This window comes from Schistocerca cancellata, chromosome 7 (assembly GCF_023864275.1).
Source record: "Schistocerca cancellata isolate TAMUIC-IGC-003103 chromosome 7, iqSchCanc2.1, whole genome shotgun sequence".
NCBI classification, from domain to species: domain Eukaryota; kingdom Metazoa; phylum Arthropoda; class Insecta; order Orthoptera; family Acrididae; genus Schistocerca; species Schistocerca cancellata.
Genome location: NC_064632.1, coordinates 283,742,484 through 283,754,338, shown reverse-complemented (window position 1 = coordinate 283,754,338; position 11,855 = coordinate 283,742,484). Strand labels below are relative to the sequence as shown.

Sequence of the window (11,855 nt, the reverse complement as noted above, 5' to 3'; positions counted from 1 at the left end):
TTGCCAGTGCAGGATTTTGTACTCGACCTGACCTACCGATTATTCTTTTATTATATTTTTTTGTATAAAACAAATTCTTTATTCAAAATTAACTACAAAGGTACATATCAACCCACTACCTTACTACATTAGTGGGTCCTAATACTACGATCATATTACAATTACTGAAACTTAAGTGCTGACACTACAGGTATGTTAATTCTACTCGTACTATTATTTCCCCGGCAACGGCCTTGCCACAGTGGATACACCGGTTCCCGTGAGATCACCGAAGTTAAGTGCTGTCGGGCGTGGCTGGCACTTGGATGGGTGACCATCCAGCCGCCATGCGCTGTTGTCACTTTTCGGGGTGCACTCAGCCTCGTGATGCCAATTGAGGAGCTACTCGACCGAATAGTAGCGGCTCCGGTCAAAGAAAACCATCATAACGACTGGGAGAGCGGTGTGCTGACCACACGCCCCTCCTATCCGCATCCTCAAGTGAGGAAGACCCGGCGGTAGGATGGTCCCGATGGGCCACTCGTGGCCTGAAGACGGAGTGAGTGAGTGATAATTATTTCCCCACTACAGGCATTTGTGTTCGTCTATTACTCTGTTGTACGTGTATCTTGGTTGCTAGTTGATTGTAAGTGGTCCTCTACAGTTGTTATTGTATGATGTATATGTAGCTTTATCTATACCTAACTAATCTACACTACCTGCAGAGTTACAGATGTGTCAGCGTTTGACAAATCTATGTTGTTTTTGGCCTTGCCCACTGAGATAACCCCTGTGGGCGGGCCCCTAGCACTGGGCTATCCTAAGTGGTTCCTATCTTGCCCTACAACTAACCTATTTCTTATCACGATCGGTGAAAAGTGTACCCCCCTCCCCAAACCCAGACATGGCGGCCAAGACCACGCCCCGGCGGAACAGGATAGGTGGACAGAACCTAATTCAGGTATTAAATATTATCGATTGTTCCACAAAAATTCCTTAATAACTTTACTGTACGTTGCATCTGAGAGTTTTTTCAGGACGAGAAAGGTGTTCTCATGCCTGAGAAGGTAGTGTGTGTCTTGGTTAGGAAGTTATTGTCTAAGTTTATCTCCCACATCGTCGAAGAGGGGGCACTCATACAACACATGGTCTGGAGTGCCTTGCACAGCACCACAGGCACACATTGGTGTAGCCCGCTTCCCGAACCGCCATAGGCACACCGCGTAGGGTCCATGTCCAGTAAGAAAGCAGTCCTCTGATTGGTTTAAGGTATGTAAGCCGTAACCGATTCTCAATGTGTGGCAGCAACTCATACATTCTTCGCTCCATTTCATCATTATTCCACTGCTATTGCCACAATTCTGCCCCCCCCCCCTTCTTTTTATTCCAGGCCTATCCCCAACGTATGCCCCCATTATTTCCACTATCTTTTCCCTCTTTTCCTTCTTTACCCAGTCCCAGGCGGCCTGTTCTCTGATTTTTGTATCAAGGGGACAGAGCCCCATTAGTAAGAGCAGTGCCCCCCCCCCCCCCCCCCGCCACAGGTGTTGTTCTGTATGCTCCTACCAAGCGCAGGAGCTTGTTCCGCTGCACCCTTCTTACGGCCATAGCAGGCATCACCCTCGCGAATCGGTGCGCCCAGAACCCTGACCCGTATCCCACAATTGATAGTCCAGTAGGGTTAAACCTAAAAATTAGACAAATTGGAAATAATTGCTACATAAGGTTTTATTGTTTTAATGGATTCATTTGTGTCCCAATATGACTATCCTAGATTTTCCCTCTCGTCGGAGTTGTGGGAAAGTCGTGGTAGGGGGGGGGGGGGGGGGGAAGGGGGTAGGGTCAAAATTGTACCCGAAAAAGGGGTAGTTTTTCGGTTTTGTGATTATATCTCGTAAATGACTCACAATATCGAAAACATAGTGGAATTAAAAATTGTAGGGAATGAATTTCTGCACTGAAGGAGACCACCCGTTTCCATACTAGTGCTCTTCAAAATTGGTACAATTTTACATGTTCATGAAAAATTTTCGTTTTAACCTCTGTTTTTTGGTAATATCGGTGAAACTAACCCATCTATGAATAAAGTGGTTAATACAAACGATATAGAGGAATAAATTCTGCGTTTGATGAGACCGAAAGTGAAATGGACCACCTGTTTCTGTACGGCTAAGTCTGTACTTTCATTGCTATGCGTGTAATGTACTTCATATTTACAAATGTAGGTCTCTTGATCAGTTTTATGCAGACAACTCAAAAATAACGTTATCATGAGTAGAAATTGAAAAAAGAATTAAAAAACTGTTCAAAGTCAGGGGTAAATTCCGTGACAAGAAATTTAAGGTCAACTTTGGCAATCCCTTACTAAATGGCAAAGCATTTTTGCACCTTGTTATTCTGCCTTTGTGTATATGTTCTGCCTAGCAAGCCAGTATAATAATGACAAAAGTGTATCTCTTTTAATTCCTAAGGTAATCGTCCAGAAAGATACCTTCAAAAAATCAGAACCTTACATTTGCCTAAATTTGGAGGCAAATATATTTATATAGGTCACCTCTGATTTTAATTTAAAATGCACTATTTGGAAGAGCAGCTTTTGATTTACTAGAATATTGTGCATAACTTTAGTGGGCAGCTACCAGGCGGCAGCATCGTGCGTCCGCCCACTAGGCGACAGTTTATTGCTCTCTAGTGGCGCCTGGCGCCACATGCGGACAAAAGGACAGGTGTGGCCCAGGTAAAAGCTTTTTCTGGCCGGGTCTCGCCAGTTCCCACCTTCCTTCTGGGGTGTACGCACGCCAAACGACGCAGTTACTCTGTATTCACCTGTAGAGAACGACACGCCACGCGGCGACAAGTGCCGGTGTTTCGCATCCCTACCACCAACGTCGGAAGCAGTTCGCCAGCATTACTTGAGGACCTAGTTACAAGTACAAATGTGGATATTACATCAGATGGATCCGCCTCTGGGGATGGCAGCCTTCAGAGTTTGGTCTTGGCCCCATTCCTACCTCCAAAGAACCAGCTCCACAGTCTCTTCTCGCAACAACTTACTGCAAATGCAACAAGGGCTGTGAGGTAGTTGTGGGTGAAGGAAGGCTGGTATTAAGTACTCATTAATTTGTGTTAACAGCAAGGGGAATTCATGCATTCACTCCCTCCAACCAGATGAAACTGACGAACCAGATGTTGACGAAGACCTGGACTGTATACGTGAGGTGACGAAAATTGCTGACTTTGAGGAGCCGAGTGACGGGGCATCGGGCTTTGAGGAGCCGAGTGGTGCAATGACAGTCAATCGTTGACGTATGTGAAATTTGTGTACATACCTACATTTACCCTTTTCATCTCATACATTTATGTATAATTGTGTAATTACGAAATATAATAACCACTACTTAATTTCAAGGAGTGTCTCTCCCTTCCTGTCTCCTTCATATCATTTGAATGGGTATTACTATATTATATCGAGGGTTAAGAACGGAGGCCACGTATTTGACAACAGGGGAGCTAATTTTGATTGCTTTGATTTTTATTTAGAGCATAATCATGTATTACTCTCAGGTTGTGCATTGTCTCTTTTGCATCATTTTGGTCTCTTTTGCATCATTTTGTTATAACACTTTTTTAACTTAAAAGTTTTTTTGAGCTAGGACTTTTTCTGACATCTGTCAGATACGAGGATTCAATTGTTAACCCTCGATATATGAAAAACTTTTTTTATATTACTATGTATATATATATAAATGTTTTCCCCCCCATGAACCATGGACCTTGCCGCTGGTGGGGAGGCTTGCGTGCCTCAGCGATACAGATGGCCGTACTGTAGGTGCAACCACAACGGAGGGGTATCTGTTGAGAGGCCAGACAAACATGTGGTTCCTGAAGAGGGGCAGCAGCCTTTTCAGTAGTTGCAGGGGCAACAGTCTGGATGAATGACTGATCTGGCCTTGTAACATTAACCAAAACGGCCTTGCTGTGCTGGTACTGCGAACGGCTGAAAGCAAGGGGAAACTACAGCCGTACTTTTTCCCGAGGACATGCAGCTCTACTGTATGATTAAATGATGATGGCGTCCTCTTGGGTAAAATATTCCGGAGGTAAAATAGTCCCCCATTCGGATCTCCGGGCGGGGACTACTCAGGAGGACGTCGTTATCAGGAGAAAGAAAACTGGCGTTCTACGGATCGGAGCGTGGAATGTCAGATCCCTTAATCGGGCAGGTAGGTTAGAAAATTTAAAAAGGGAAATGGATAGGTTAAAGTTAGATATAGTGGGAATTAGTGAAGTTCGGTGGCAGGAGGAACAAGACTTTTGGTCAGGTGATTACAGGATTATAAATACAAAATCAAATAGGGGTAATGCAGGAGTAGGTTTAATAATGAATAAAAAAATAGGAGTGCGGGTTAGCTACTACAAACAGCATAGTGAACGCATTATTGTGGCCAAGATAGACACAAAGCCCATGCCTACTACAGTAGTACAAGTTTATATGCCAACTACCTCTGCAGATGATGAAGAAATAGATGAAATGTATGACGAGATAAAAGAAATTATTCAGGTAGTGAAAGGAGACGAAAATTTAATAGTCATGGGTGACTGGAATTCGTCAGTAGGAAAAGGGAGAGAAGGAAACATAGTAGGTGAATATGGATTGGGGGGAAGGAATGAAAGAGGAAGCCGCCTTGTAGAATTTTGCACAGAGCATAACTTAATCATAGCCAACACTTGGTTCAAGAATCATAAAAGAAGGTTGTATACCTGGAAGAATCCTGGAGATACTAGTAGGTATCAGATAGATTATATAATGGTAAGACAGAGATTTAGGAACCAGGTTTTAAATTGTAAGACATTTTCTGGGGCAGATGTGGATTCTGACCACAATCTATTGGTTATGAACTGCAGATTGAAACTGAAGAAACTGCAAAAAGGTGGGAATTTAAGGAGATGGGACCTGGATAAACTGAAAGAACCAGAGGTTGTAGAGAGTTTCAGGGAGAGCATAAGGGAACAATTGATAGGAATGGGGGAAATAAATACAGTAGAAGAAGAATGGGTAGCTCTGAGGGATGAAGTAGTGAAGGCAGCAGAGGATCAAGTAGGTAAAAAGACCAGGGCTAATAGAAATCCTTGGGTAACAGAAGAAATATTGAATTTAATTGATGAAAGGAGAAAATACAAAAATGCAGTAAATGAAGCAGGCAAAAAGGAATACAGACGTCTCAAAAATGATATCGACAGGAAGTGCAAAATGGCTAAGCAGGGATGGCTAGAGGACAAATGTAAGGATGTAGAGGCTTGTCTCACTAGGGGTAAGATAGATACTGCCTACAGGAAAATTAAAGAGACCTTTGGAGAGAAGAGAACCACTTGTATGAATATCAGGAGCTCAGATGGCAACCCAGTTCTAAGGAAAGAAGGGAAGGCAGAAAGGTGGAAGGAGTATACAGAGGGTTTATACAAGGGCGATGTACTTGAGGACAATATTATGGAAATGGAAGAGGATGTAGATGAAGACGAAATGGGAGATAAGATACTGCGTGAAGAGTTTGACAGAGCACTGAAAGACCTGAGTCGAAACAAGGCCCCGGGAGTAGCCAACTACTGATGGCCTTGGGAGAGCCAGTCATGACAAAACTCTACCATCTGGTGAGCACGATGTATGAGACAGGCGAAATACCCTCAGACTTCAAGAAGAATATAATAATTCCAATCCCAAAGAAAGCAGGTGTTGACAGATGTGAAAATTACCGAACTATCAGATTAATAAGTCACAGCTGCAAAATACTAACGCCAATTCTTTACAGACGAATGGAAAAACTGGTAGAAGCCGACCTCGGGGAAGATCAGTTTGGATTCCGTAGAAATGTTGGAACACGTGAGGCAATACTGACCTTACGACTTATCTTAGAAGAAAGATTAAGAAAAGGCAAACCTACGTTTCTAGCATTTGTAGACTTAGAGAAAGCTTTTGACAATGTTAACTGGAATATTCTCTTTCAAATTCTGAAGGTGACAGGGGTAAAATACAGGGAGCGAAAGGCTATTTACAGTTTGTACAGAAACCAGATGGCAGTTATAAGAGTCGAGGGGCATGAAAGGGAAGCAGTGGTTGGGAAGGGAGTAAGACAGGGTTGTAGCCTCTCCCCGATGTTATTCAATCTGTATATTGAGCAAGCAGTAAAGGAAACAAAAGAAAAATTCGGAGTAGGTATTAAAATTCATGGAGAAGAAGTAAAAACTTTGAGGTTCGCCGATGACATTGTAATTCTGTCAGAGACAGCAAAGGACTTGGAAGAGCAGTTGAACGGAATGGACAGTGTCTTGAAAGGAGGATATAAGATGAACATCAACAAAAGCAAAACGAGGATAATGGAATGTAGTCCAATTAAGTCGGGTGATGCTGAGGGAATTAGATTAGGAAATGAGACACTTAAAATAGTAAAGGAGTTTTGCTATTTAGGGAGTAAAATAACCGATGATGGTCGAAGTAGAGAGGATACAAAATGTAGACTGGCAATGGCAAGGAAAGCGTTCCTCAAGAAGAGGAATTTGTTAACATCGAGTATAGATTTAAGTGTCAGGAAGTCGTTTCTGAAAGTATTTGTATGGAGTGTAGCCATGTATGGAAGTGAAACATGGACGATAACTAGTTTGGACAAGAAGAGAATAGAAGCTTTCGAAAAGTGGTGCTACAGAAGAATGCTGAAGATAAGGTGGGTGGATCACGTAACTAATGAGGAGGTATTGAATAGGATTGGGGAGAAGAGAAGTTTGTGGCACAACTTGACTAGAAGAAGGGATCGCTTGGTAGGACATGTTTTGAGGCATCAAGGGATCACATATTTAGCATTGGAGGGCAGTGTGGAGGGTAAAAATCGTAGAGGGAGACCAAGAGATGAATACACTAAGCAGATTCAGAAGGATGTAGGTTGCAGTAGATACTGGGAGATGAAGAAGCTTGCACAGGATAGAGTAGCATGGAGAGCTGCATCAAACCAGTCTCAGGACTGAAGACCACAACAACAACATATAAATGTTACAAAATTTTGATCTTTTATTCTGTTACTATATTAAATAAGTACAAGACAATGATGTGCTATAGTTCTGCATGTAAAAGAATGTACATAAGAATTACTGAAGAACTACATTTGAAATTGACTTCATTGATGATGAGAAATGGTTCAAATTTAATGAGTGGCTGTACACAAATGGGTGGTCCAATAAATTCACTTTTGGTTTCATCGAATGCAGAATTTATCTCTACATATCTTTTTTATGAACGACATTATTGATAGATGGGTTAGTTTCAACGATATCACCAAAAAACAGAGGTTAAAACGAAAATTTTTCATGAACATATAAAATTGGTCCAATTTTGAACAGCACTAGTATGGAAACGGGTGGTCCAAAAAATATATGGATGGTCTCATTCAATGCAGAATATCATTCCCTACAATTTTTAATTCCACTATGTTTTCGATATTGTGAGTCATTTACGAGATATAAAAACAAAACCGAAAAATACCCCTTCTTCGGGTACATTTTTGCCTCCCACCACTTTACCACAACTCCGCCGAGGGGGAACATCTAGGATAGTCATACTGGGACACAAAAGAAACCGTTAAAACAATAAAACCTATTTGTAGCAATTATTTCCGATTTGAATACTAATTCTACTGGACTATGGGGTCAGGACGCTGTTATGGTATAATTTAATTAGGTCGGGTGGGAGATGGATGCGTTTGTGGCCAATTTCAATTAGGTTGTTTAGCATTTCTAATGATCTTTGTGTAACGGTGTCAATATGTGATGCATAGTTCCACCTCTTGTAGACGACTACATCTAGATAGTCACGGCACGGCACTGAAGAACTGTTGAGCCGTTAGTTCTAACAGTTGGATTCCTAATAAGTTGTTCTTTTAGTAGCAAGTATGTGGACCTGGTAGGCGCAATTGTCATTTTGACCTTGTGGCACCATGCCGTCAAAATAGATACAACTCTTTCAACTTCAGAATATAAGTCCTCGCGACTACGGCCGCCAACTAGCAGGAGGATGTCGTCTGCATAGTCTATGACCTCTAGCACGTCGTTACTACTCTTTAACTCATCCAGAAAGAGTTCCACGTAGACGTCCCAAAAGAGAGGCCCGAGGAAAGAGCCCTGAGGACAGCCCTTTGTTAACGTCTTGCTAATTCTTCCACTAGGCGTCGATAGCCAGACCTCCGTGTCTTCACAATAACTCCGAAGAAAGCTGTATAGCGGCCCTGGACAATTCTTTTCCCGCAAGCAGGAGAAGAGCGCAGGCCACCACAGGCTGTCAAAGGCGCCACTCATGTCCACCATGAAGCCGGAAATTTACTTGTACGGGGCAGACTCTCAGACATCCGCAGCCAGGGCGATTGCGTCAAACGCAGATCGCCCCTACCGGAAGCCGAATTGTCTGTCACTCATTCCACACAGCACACGGTGTGCTGTCAGTCAGTCTGCTAGCAACGTCTCAAAAAGTTTGCCCAACAGGTCCAGTAAGCAGATGAGTCTGTATGATTTCACTTCTTTAGGGTCTTTATCCGGACCTTTTTTGATTATTAGCACATTTGGTTTTTTCCAAACGGATGGAAATTTTCTCAGCCATAGACATTCATTGTATAACTCAGTGAGAGGTGCCACCAGCTGGGGGGCAAAGAATTGCACCACCTCCGCTGTAATGCCATCTGGGCCTTGCCCTTCTTAAGGGCCTTTATATGAGCACCGACCTCCTCTTTGGAGAAGGGATAAACCATGGTATTATTTACGTAGACCCATTGGTTTTCTCTCCTGATCCTTTGTTGTTCATCTGAGTTGTCTTCCTCTCTATCGTCAGATAACAGGAACTGGAGGAGGACCTCGGTAGTTTCCCGCCAAGTCCCAGTCATCCAGTCCCCATCCCTGACGCTAGATAACACCATAGGCGACCGTGTTTTTTCCTGTACTAGCCTGTACAGGACGAGCTCGTGTTGGAACTGTTCTTTGGCTTCTCTGTACGCTTGCAGCCGTCGTTACTTTTCTTCCCAGACAACACTTCGCTCGTAATACCTCGTCGCCCTCCTTACAGACTGGCGCATCTGTCCCAGTTTGGTTAACCATATGAAGGGGTGGTCGTAACGGCTCTCTTCCTGGTTGGTACAGCTGCCCTCACCGCCTTGGTAACTGATTTCACCAGCTCTCCTGCTTATTCCTCTACGTTCTCATCACCCTCCGGCAATATCGGTATGTTGCACTCCCTCGCTAAGCGGTCCCAGTGGGTCTTGTTGTAGTTAAATCGTATTTCCCACCCCATGTCCCAGTGGCACTCCCTGTCCATTATGGAAAAGGTTATTAAATTATGGTCGCTAGGCCGCACGGGATCAGCCGAGCGGTCTAGGGCGCTGCAGTCATGGACTGTGCGGCTGGTCCCGGCGGAGGTTCGAGTCCTCCCTCGGACATGGGTGTGTGTGTGTTTGCGCTTAGGATAATTTAGGCTAAGTAGTGTGTAAGCTTAGGGACTGATGACCTTAGCAGTTAAGTCTCATAAGATTTCACACACATTTGAACACTTTTTTATGGTCGCTAGTTGTGACCTGATCCCATACAGTCCAGTCCATTATCTTTGTTGCTAGGTTTGGCGTTACTAGAGTAACGTCGATGTTTGTGCCCTTCTCCTTCCGTCAGAGTAGGTGGAGGGGTTGCCTTGCTTGTTGGCGACCACTAATTGCAGCGCGATAATGGTTTCTTCTGCTTTTTCACCTCTGTCATCTTGAGTGCCACTGAACCATAGGGGGGAATTCGCATTTATATCTGCTGTCACTATAAATCTGCGCCCCCGCAACGTCGTGGCTACTTGAGTTAGTTTATCCAGGATTTAATCAATCCCTCTGCCGCATTGAAAGTACATATTGACGATATATAGTACTCCTACGGGCGATTGTAATTCCACGACGTTGTAGTGGTCATCAGAGAACTGCGCAAGGACTGTAGTTATCAGCCCCTTGTTTGTTACTATGACTGCGGCCCTCGGTTCCGCTCCGCAGTGAATTGCTTGCCAGTTGACAGCCATGAAAGGGATTCGCCCAGCTTGGGAGTACGGCTCCTGCAGACAGAGGACATCCAGACTCCACCCCTGCACCACTCTTCGGAGTTCCTGCGGGACTAATTTGCTGTTATGTGGGTTTATCTGTCCAGCGCTTAAATGGCTCACATGAAAAATATGTACGAATGTGAGAATCTGGCCATTTCCTACTCCAGTCGTTTCAATTCTTCCATTAGTGATAACTGATTGATTGAATAGCTCATCGAAATCAAATTTCTCATTTAGTCTCTCAAACACCATTTTCATTAAGTCCCGCAGGGTCCCAAAGTCAGTGGGGAGATTCATTGCCTTTAGCTGTATCCTATCTACAGCGTCCATTACCGGAAAGGTGATGTCGCTTCCATACTCATGGCCGACACGCATCACATGCGTTAGGGCTGCAGTGAGGACAGCCGGCTCCACTAGGCGAGCTCTATTATGTACTGTAAATGTTGATTCAGGTCGGGCGATCTGGGTGGCCAGGTGATTTCCTCAAATTGTCCAGAATGTTCTTCAAACCAGTCGAGGATAACTGTGGGCCGGCCGGAGTGGCCGAGTGGTTCTAGGCGCTACAGTCTGGAACCGCGCGACCGCTACGGACGCAGGTCCGAATCCTGTTCTAAGTTCTAAGTTGTAGGGGACTGATGACCTCAGAAGTTAAGTCCCATAGTGCTCAGAGTCATTTTTGATAACTGTGGCCCGGTGACATGGCGCATTGTCATCCATAAAAATTCCATCGTTGTTTGAGAACACGAAGTCTATGAATGGCTGCTAATGGTCGCTAAGTAGCCTAACATAACCATTTCCAGTCAATGATGGACCTGAGGAGCCAGTCTTTTCCATGTCAACAAAGCCCACACCATTAAGGAGTCACCACCTGCTTGCACAGTGCTTGACAACTTACGTCCATGGCTGCGGGGCTCATCTGACCAGCCACCGTTTTCTAGTCGTCTAGTGTCCAACCGATACGGTCAGCAGCCAATTTTCGCCGCAATGTCCTACCGGATACGTTCGTCGTACGTCCCACATTGATTTCTACGTTTATTTCACACAGTGTTGGTTCTCTATTAACACTGACAACTCTACGCAAACGCCGCTGCTATCGGCCACTGCGCTGTCTATAGAGCTAGTGTCTAAAATTTGGTATTATCGGAATCGAGTGACGCGATACAAACTATTTGACGAGAAAAGCGAGTTAAAAACCCTCAGCTTTTTGTCTAATGTCATAATCGCATATTCTATGGAGAGTTTCCTCGTTCGAGTTGTTGCAAACTAACTTTATGGACGTTAGACATTTGTTATCTGATGATTGCCTTACAAGCCGAAAACCGGTTAGTAACGGATAAATATTAATGGTTGGTTCAAATGGCTCTGAGCACTATGGGACTTAACATCTTAGGTCATCAGTCCCCTATAACTTAGAACAACTTAAACCGAACTAACCTAAGGACATCACACACATCCATGCCCTAGGCAGGATTCGAACTTGCGACCGTAGCAGTCCCGCGGTTCCGGACTGCAGCGCCTAGAACCGCACGGAATATTAATGGTACAGATCGCATTTTGCTTGTTTTTCACCATCTAAAAATTGACTTACAGATGTAAAATCGGTATGTAAAGAGAATGACATCACAACCAATTTTAGTTGTATAGCTGCAAAAGTGATGAAAGGTCTTTGAAAGCAATATCTGAGGAAGTATTATTTGCATTAGGGTTTCACATTCCGTTTAGTGCATAGAATTACTTATCGAATGAAGAGCTGCCGTATTTGAGATGGTTTCCAGTTATA

General features: G+C 43.9%; 1 pseudogene; it reads left to right on the top strand.

Annotated features, from left to right (window-relative positions):
* Positions 1 to 223: 223 nt before the first annotated feature.
* LOC126093790 (5S ribosomal RNA) lies at positions 224 to 340 on the top strand (annotated as a pseudogene).
* The last annotated feature ends 11,515 nt before the right edge of the window (positions 341 to 11,855 follow it).